Genomic DNA, 6,000 nt, shown 5'->3' with positions numbered 1-6,000 from the left:
ACAATCTGATGCACGTTTACATTTACAATTTTGAAAATAGACAATTTATACATCACATTAATAATATATTAAATTTATTATTGGTAAACAACACAAAGTTTAATTACCTGTAACAATGAGAAAAAAATACATCATGATGTAACTTGTTGTCAGGTTAAAAGATCGGTCTAATCTTACCTCTTCATTGCTTTTGAGGTTGGATTGACAACATGTTCAATCACTCTAATGAAAGATTGTCCTTGCAGGTGTTTGTGTGGCTCTTCTCCTGAAAGGCTCAGCCTTCCTCTGGGGAAATCATCCTCCTTTCAAGTTCTTGTTGGATGTGTGTATTTGTGTGTGCGTTTGCTCATGTGCAAGGGCAGGTCATGACTTACTGTGTACTGACAAACACACGCATACACATAGTCTCCCAACATTCCCAAGATCCTAGGGGAGTCTTTTTCTTTTCTTTTCTTTCTTTTTTTAAGTGACCTTGGAGGTGACATATGCCCCGAATGGTGAAAAACACAGACAAGACATGTTAATATGTGTTGAAAGGGTCAGCTAAGGTTACGCAGCATTGCCCACCATACTTGACGTCTTCCCAACACCCAACCAATCACAGTCAAGGACTCAGTGATGCAGTGTCCTTCTTACTGGAGGGATTCCTAGGAACCACCGTGTGATGATGCTGGCTTAAACAGCCCAGAGTCTCTCCTGTCTTCTCACACCTCCTCCCACCCTCCGCTCTCTGCCCCAGGCTTTTTCTCCAAGCCGTGAATTAAGTGCATCTGCCTGTTGTGTTTGAACAGAAGACATTCTAGCGCCATCCACACTGCTCCCACAAGACTGGCTATGTAGACGGCAGACGGAGTCATCATCCAGCCCTCTTTCTCTCCTCTCAGCTAGGCTCCACCTCTCACTTTCCCTCTCTCCCTCTTCTTCTCTTCCAGCATCACACTCACACAAACACACACACAGCACACACACTTTTTCTTCAAGACCTCCTACTCCTACTACAGATGAGCGCCTCCTCGACAGGGCGAGCAGATTTGGAGCTGAAGGTGTGTTGTTGTTGCCAGGTAAGAGAGCACGTTTCTGCTTTGGGCTACCTCAGAAGTTGAAAAGAATCGGGGCGTCTCTTGTTTGTTTTGTAGTGTCTTCTCATAGTGGGGTGGATGTGTGTGATGTATCTGTTTCTAGGTGACATAATCAGGAAGGGTGGGTGTTTTAAGGGTGTCACAGGGGAAGTACACTTCACTCCCAAGCCTTCTTATTAACACAGTTTTTGGCGCGTCTTTCGTTGCCATGTGCACTGAAAGGCTTTTTGTGCTTGCTCGGAAACTGCTGTAGGTGCAGGGTGGAGTGCAGCTAGTGATAGCAACATATAGAACACGTCTTTTGTTGCGAGGGGAGACCACAGCGTGGATGTGTGGGCAGATGGAGAGGAGAGGAAAGGAGGGGAGGGGAATGGAGACGGAAGATGAGCAGCTGCTTTCATCCCATGGAAGCTAATCCCTCCGTTTGTTCACCTCGCTCCATCAGATAAAATAGGCAGGCTGCAGCCCTGGTGCCCTATCATTAATTTTTTTTACTTCACTATTCTCCATCTTTGAGTCATGATAGATTTATTTTGAGCAGAAATAAAGACAGGCAGGGTATTGATTCAGAAATGAGCTGTAATGCCATTTGAATATGGAACAAGACAAGCGCTTCAACTTGACTTTTCGAATACTTCGATTTGGTCCTGACTACACTTCCTGCTGATAATTTATCCTATAAACTTGTGGCAATAAATAGCTGTTTAAAGTTGCAGTCTTTTTAGCTTAAGAGTCTATTTAGTGAACAGATACAATTTGAAAATGTCGTTCCAGTTCCTCGCCGATATTGTCCTTATCTGGTATCATTATTAGTGGGAACCCCCGTTGCTGTAAAGAAGGCTTATCACCTCCCACGGGTTTACTGATAGAGTGCTGATTGGCTACCGCACAGTGCACATGTAATGGACGGCTGCTGTCGCTCAGCAAACATGTCAACCATATCCATGGTGATTGTTAGCGCGCCTTCGCTGACAAGTCATTAAAAAAGAAGTGGCCTGTCACCTCTTGCCTGCTCCCAGATTACCTAATATCTCAGGGGGCATAATCAGCCAGAGGCATGGGAGAGGAAGAAGAGGGAGAGAGAAGAGGGGTTGCTCAGCTGTTGCTGTTTAGCTGTACTGGTTTGGACATATACACTAGGTAGCTCCCGTGTGTCAAACTGTTACCAGGTGACGGGAAAAGCGCGAGGGAAACAGCACTCTTTGCTTTTCTCACCTAAATCTAAATGACCTCTGATCTAATTCCCCAAGGCAGAGCCTATGTTTACATACTCTCAGGGAGCTTCTGCAGATGCTCCATTTCATAATTACTAACTGAATCAGACAGGCTGAAGCCATGCACTAATGGATGCTGTGTGGACTGATAGCTCAGGGTAGCTTTTTTTGCAAAACCTTGGCCTTTAAGAATCTGGAGCCAAAACTTTTTGGAAGCGCTGCCATATGAATCACAACCAGGGTATAGTCATGAATTCTTCTCCTTTTGGCTTTAAATACCTTGTCTGTCTTCCAATCACGTATACAGCAAGAAAGAGAGGGCAGGGGCGGATATTGACTCAGAATCTAATCAAGTGGCCAGTTATCTGTTGCCTGAGGCGTTGTCATGTTTTATCAGGCTTGTTAAGGGGCTATTAATGAGAAGTACAGACCCAAAGTCCCAAGCCTGATGTCCAAGCAGCTCTAACCTTTTGTCTTGGCTGAGTTATCTGGAGTGAACTTTTCAAAAGCCAGAAACTGTCAGGATGGAAGGGCATCTGCCAGCATTACTTTGCACGTGGACAGTGGCTCTCACTCATAAGGTTATTAGAAGTGGTATGGAAAGGAAGTAGAGCCACGAGGACAGTACGGTGAAGCTATTTGTTTGTTTATGTTTGGAACAACACAAAATGGAAAATATCACTTAGGATTTGACCTTGTGTGGCCATTTGGTTTGGGTGCCTATGAACTGGGATGTGCACAGAACAGTAACAGTGTCACCACAGAGACTGAGTCATGCTGGTGGATGCCTCATAAGTAGTGTTCCCACTCTCCAAGGACATCCCTATAATCATCCTTTGATCACATTCATCACCATCACTGATACCAGATATCTTAGGGGAAAAAAGTCTGGTAATGTATTGCACTTTTTTTACATTCTTTGGAGCTGATTATTGATTGACTATTCATCGCAATCTAGTCCCATCTCCTTTACAGTGCCCCTGCTACAAAACTGATAAAACAGTTGTATATTGGTTCTTATTTAAGATGATGGATAATGACGTTCAACAGTTCTTAGCATATTCAGCCTGAGAGAAATCAGTCTACGAATTTTAACAAAGTTCACCCTACTTCTGCCATCAGTATAAAACCCAACAAACACACAGTTTTCTGCAGCATTTGTTCTCTTCGTGAAACTAAAGTGCAAAGCACCACCTGTTAGTATCACAGTGTGGCATCACTGTTCAAAATATTTTTTTTCTCTGTTGCTTTGCAAATTAACCATGTTTTCAGTTCATGCATATTAATGGTAACTTCCTGCTTCAAATTTATGGAAGCCTGTTTCTTCAACAGATTGTCAGGCAGGTTGGTTGTTATTTGATTTTTGTGCTGCAGACAAGAGATAGGACTTTATGGTATAGAGCAGCGGTGAGCAGTTAAATTGAGAAACTGGGACTGTTGTGGATGGCCACAACAATAAGATGATAAACACTGAGCAGAACTGAATCCATCACACCTGCTAAGAGACTTCCTTTGTGCCATCATGCATACGTTACTCGAGTGTTTTCCACTATATTGGACGTGATGCAACCACTAATTGTGAGCGCAGTCGTCTGTAGTTTGAATGGAAGGTGCCGACTTATCTCAAAGTTAAAGTCAAAGATGTGCCACAGCATTGCAACCAACATGTTTTTAAGTGCAACTTTTACTTTGAAGGCAACAGGTCTTTGTGTCCATTTTGTTTCCTACTTTTCAGTTTCACTAGCAATAGGAATTTGCAGACGAATTGGTATGTTCTTTTCAAACTATGCAACAATCTGCTAGTGACCAAAGCTATCATGGATGTTTTTGCCAACCAATCAGTGAAAACACATTTTTCTCTAGCGGCCTGTGGTTGCCAGGGGGTCACAGACCAGTCTCTAGACCTGTGTGACTGTGCAGTTGATCAACTTTACAGCGACTGCCATCAATCTGTTGTAACCACTATCCTGTGTGACTGTGGAGTGCTTGCTCATTTATTTGATCCTGGTTTGTCAGATATCCCAAATGGCGTAGAAGTTAAATCCACCTGGTTAGAGGTCAAGTGCCCACAAAACCACAATGTGTGAGCAGTGCAGCATCACCCCCACAAGATGGACTGAGGCAGACTTAGACTGCTTTCGTCTCTTCAGCGACAAAGTGACTTTACAAAACGGTGTGTAGATTGAAGTATTGTGACCTTGCAACACTATACATAGGTGTTTGCTGCTATTTCACCACAATCTGCTGATAATTTTAGGTACCTGCTGGTGTAAAAGTCTGTTAAAATGATAATTTATTGCACATTTAGCAGTTCATGACAAAGCAATGCTTTTCAATGGTTTTCTTTTTTGCTGCATTTTTCAGCACCAATATTTCCCTGCAGGCGTTCAAGCCAAAACAAGTCGGATTTAAATCAAAGCGGTAAAGCAGTGTTTTAGTTTGAGTGAACCTGATGGAGACAAATCAGGACGTCACATCTAAGTGTTAAACGCTTGAGTTATCCTGTAAGTTCATCAACATCAGCTCCCTGAGTTTGTCACTTTACAAGATGTTTTTCGAATACAACCCTGAATTGTGTTGTGTGTAAAGTAATGAGAGACGAAAGGTCATTGTCATAGTTTCTCTTGCTTGCCTAACTGGTATCAGCATCGCTGTAAAGACCTGACACTAATAGGCTAATTAGCTTGGTCTTAAGTCCTCATTTGAAGCTCTGTGTTTGACAGAGTGTAGAGGACTCAGGACTGCTTGATCTCTGTGGACCCACCGAGATAAGACTCAGATTACAGGATCAATCCACACACGGTCTCACAAACACACACATACTCATACACATTTTATTGACAGAGCTAAACAGACTCATATGTATGCTTAAAAACACAATCCAGTTACAATCCGTAGCATCAACATTGTGCTTAAAAAGCACACACAGACTTAACTACATGATGTTTCAAGCTGTACTATATGAGAATCTTTTGGCTCTTTTGAGTTGTGCCAATTTTAGCCATCACAATTTTAAGCCCTGCGTCATCATGACCATCAGCCACCAGCTCTAATTTATGTGTCTGCTGTCCATGTGAACCGTCACAGCTAGGTGCTTCCTAAATACTGGAACTTTGTTTTGTGGTACAATGACACACTTAAACAAGAATCACAAGAGATCTTCTTCTCTCTGTCATAAAGTAGATTTTTTTATAACTTGTTGCTGATTTGATAGTGTATGTCACATGGTGTAAAGCTGCTAAATTACCTACCATAAATGAATACCTACTTTCCTTCCAAAAGAAAGCTAGTAAAGCTCTTCTCACTTGTGCGTAATCTAGAGCAATGCCTCCAATCTTCTATCCAGCTGTATTTGGCATTTAAATTTATATTAATCAACTGCAACACAGTCAAGACAATTGGAACTGAATTGCAGTAAATCAGAAAGGATGAACACCACAGCCTGAATAGTGTCTAATGAAGCCAGTTTGAAAAAAAGGTCTGTTTTGGATATTGCTGCCTCAGTTTGCAGAATGCGCTTAATTAAATACACTAAGTGAATGACTTCGGGGGAAGCTGAAATGCACTGTCACAATGACAATTCAGTTTTGTTTCACCAAGGAAAACCTTGGGTAAATACAATAAATTAAACTCATTTAAAAAAATTACAGGATCTCTGTCAGGTTTGTTTGCGCCAGAGTGTGACGAGGCTCACTGGGTCTTTGACT

At 42.2% G+C, this 6,000-nt stretch overlaps 1 protein-coding gene across 4 annotated transcripts in view; it reads left to right on the top strand.

Moving 5' to 3' along the window:
• The first annotated feature begins 899 nt into the window (after positions 1 to 899).
• syt1a (synaptotagmin Ia) overlaps positions 900 to 6,000 on the top strand; it is a 222,212-nt gene continuing 217,111 nt past the window's right edge. The window contains exon 1 of one of the 4 annotated variants that reach the window (XM_086270276.1): positions 900 to 1,061. The gene's annotated coding sequence lies outside the window, so the exon portion shown is untranslated. The remainder of the gene's footprint in view (positions 1,062 to 6,000) is intronic. The other 3 variants (XM_086270272.1, XM_086270278.1, XM_086270273.1) reach the window with 3 other exon arrangements.

This window comes from Aulonocara sp. 'chitande type north' Nkhata Bay, linkage group LG17 (assembly GCF_057382095.1).
Source record: "Aulonocara sp. 'chitande type north' Nkhata Bay isolate Kocher_YH1m ecotype deep benthic linkage group LG17, A_spYH_male_GT1.1, whole genome shotgun sequence".
Taxonomy (NCBI): Eukaryota; Metazoa; Chordata; class Actinopteri; order Cichliformes; family Cichlidae; genus Aulonocara; species Aulonocara sp. 'chitande type north' Nkhata Bay.
Note: the sequence above shows the minus strand (reverse complement) of the source record. Positions and strands in the feature narration are given on the sequence as shown.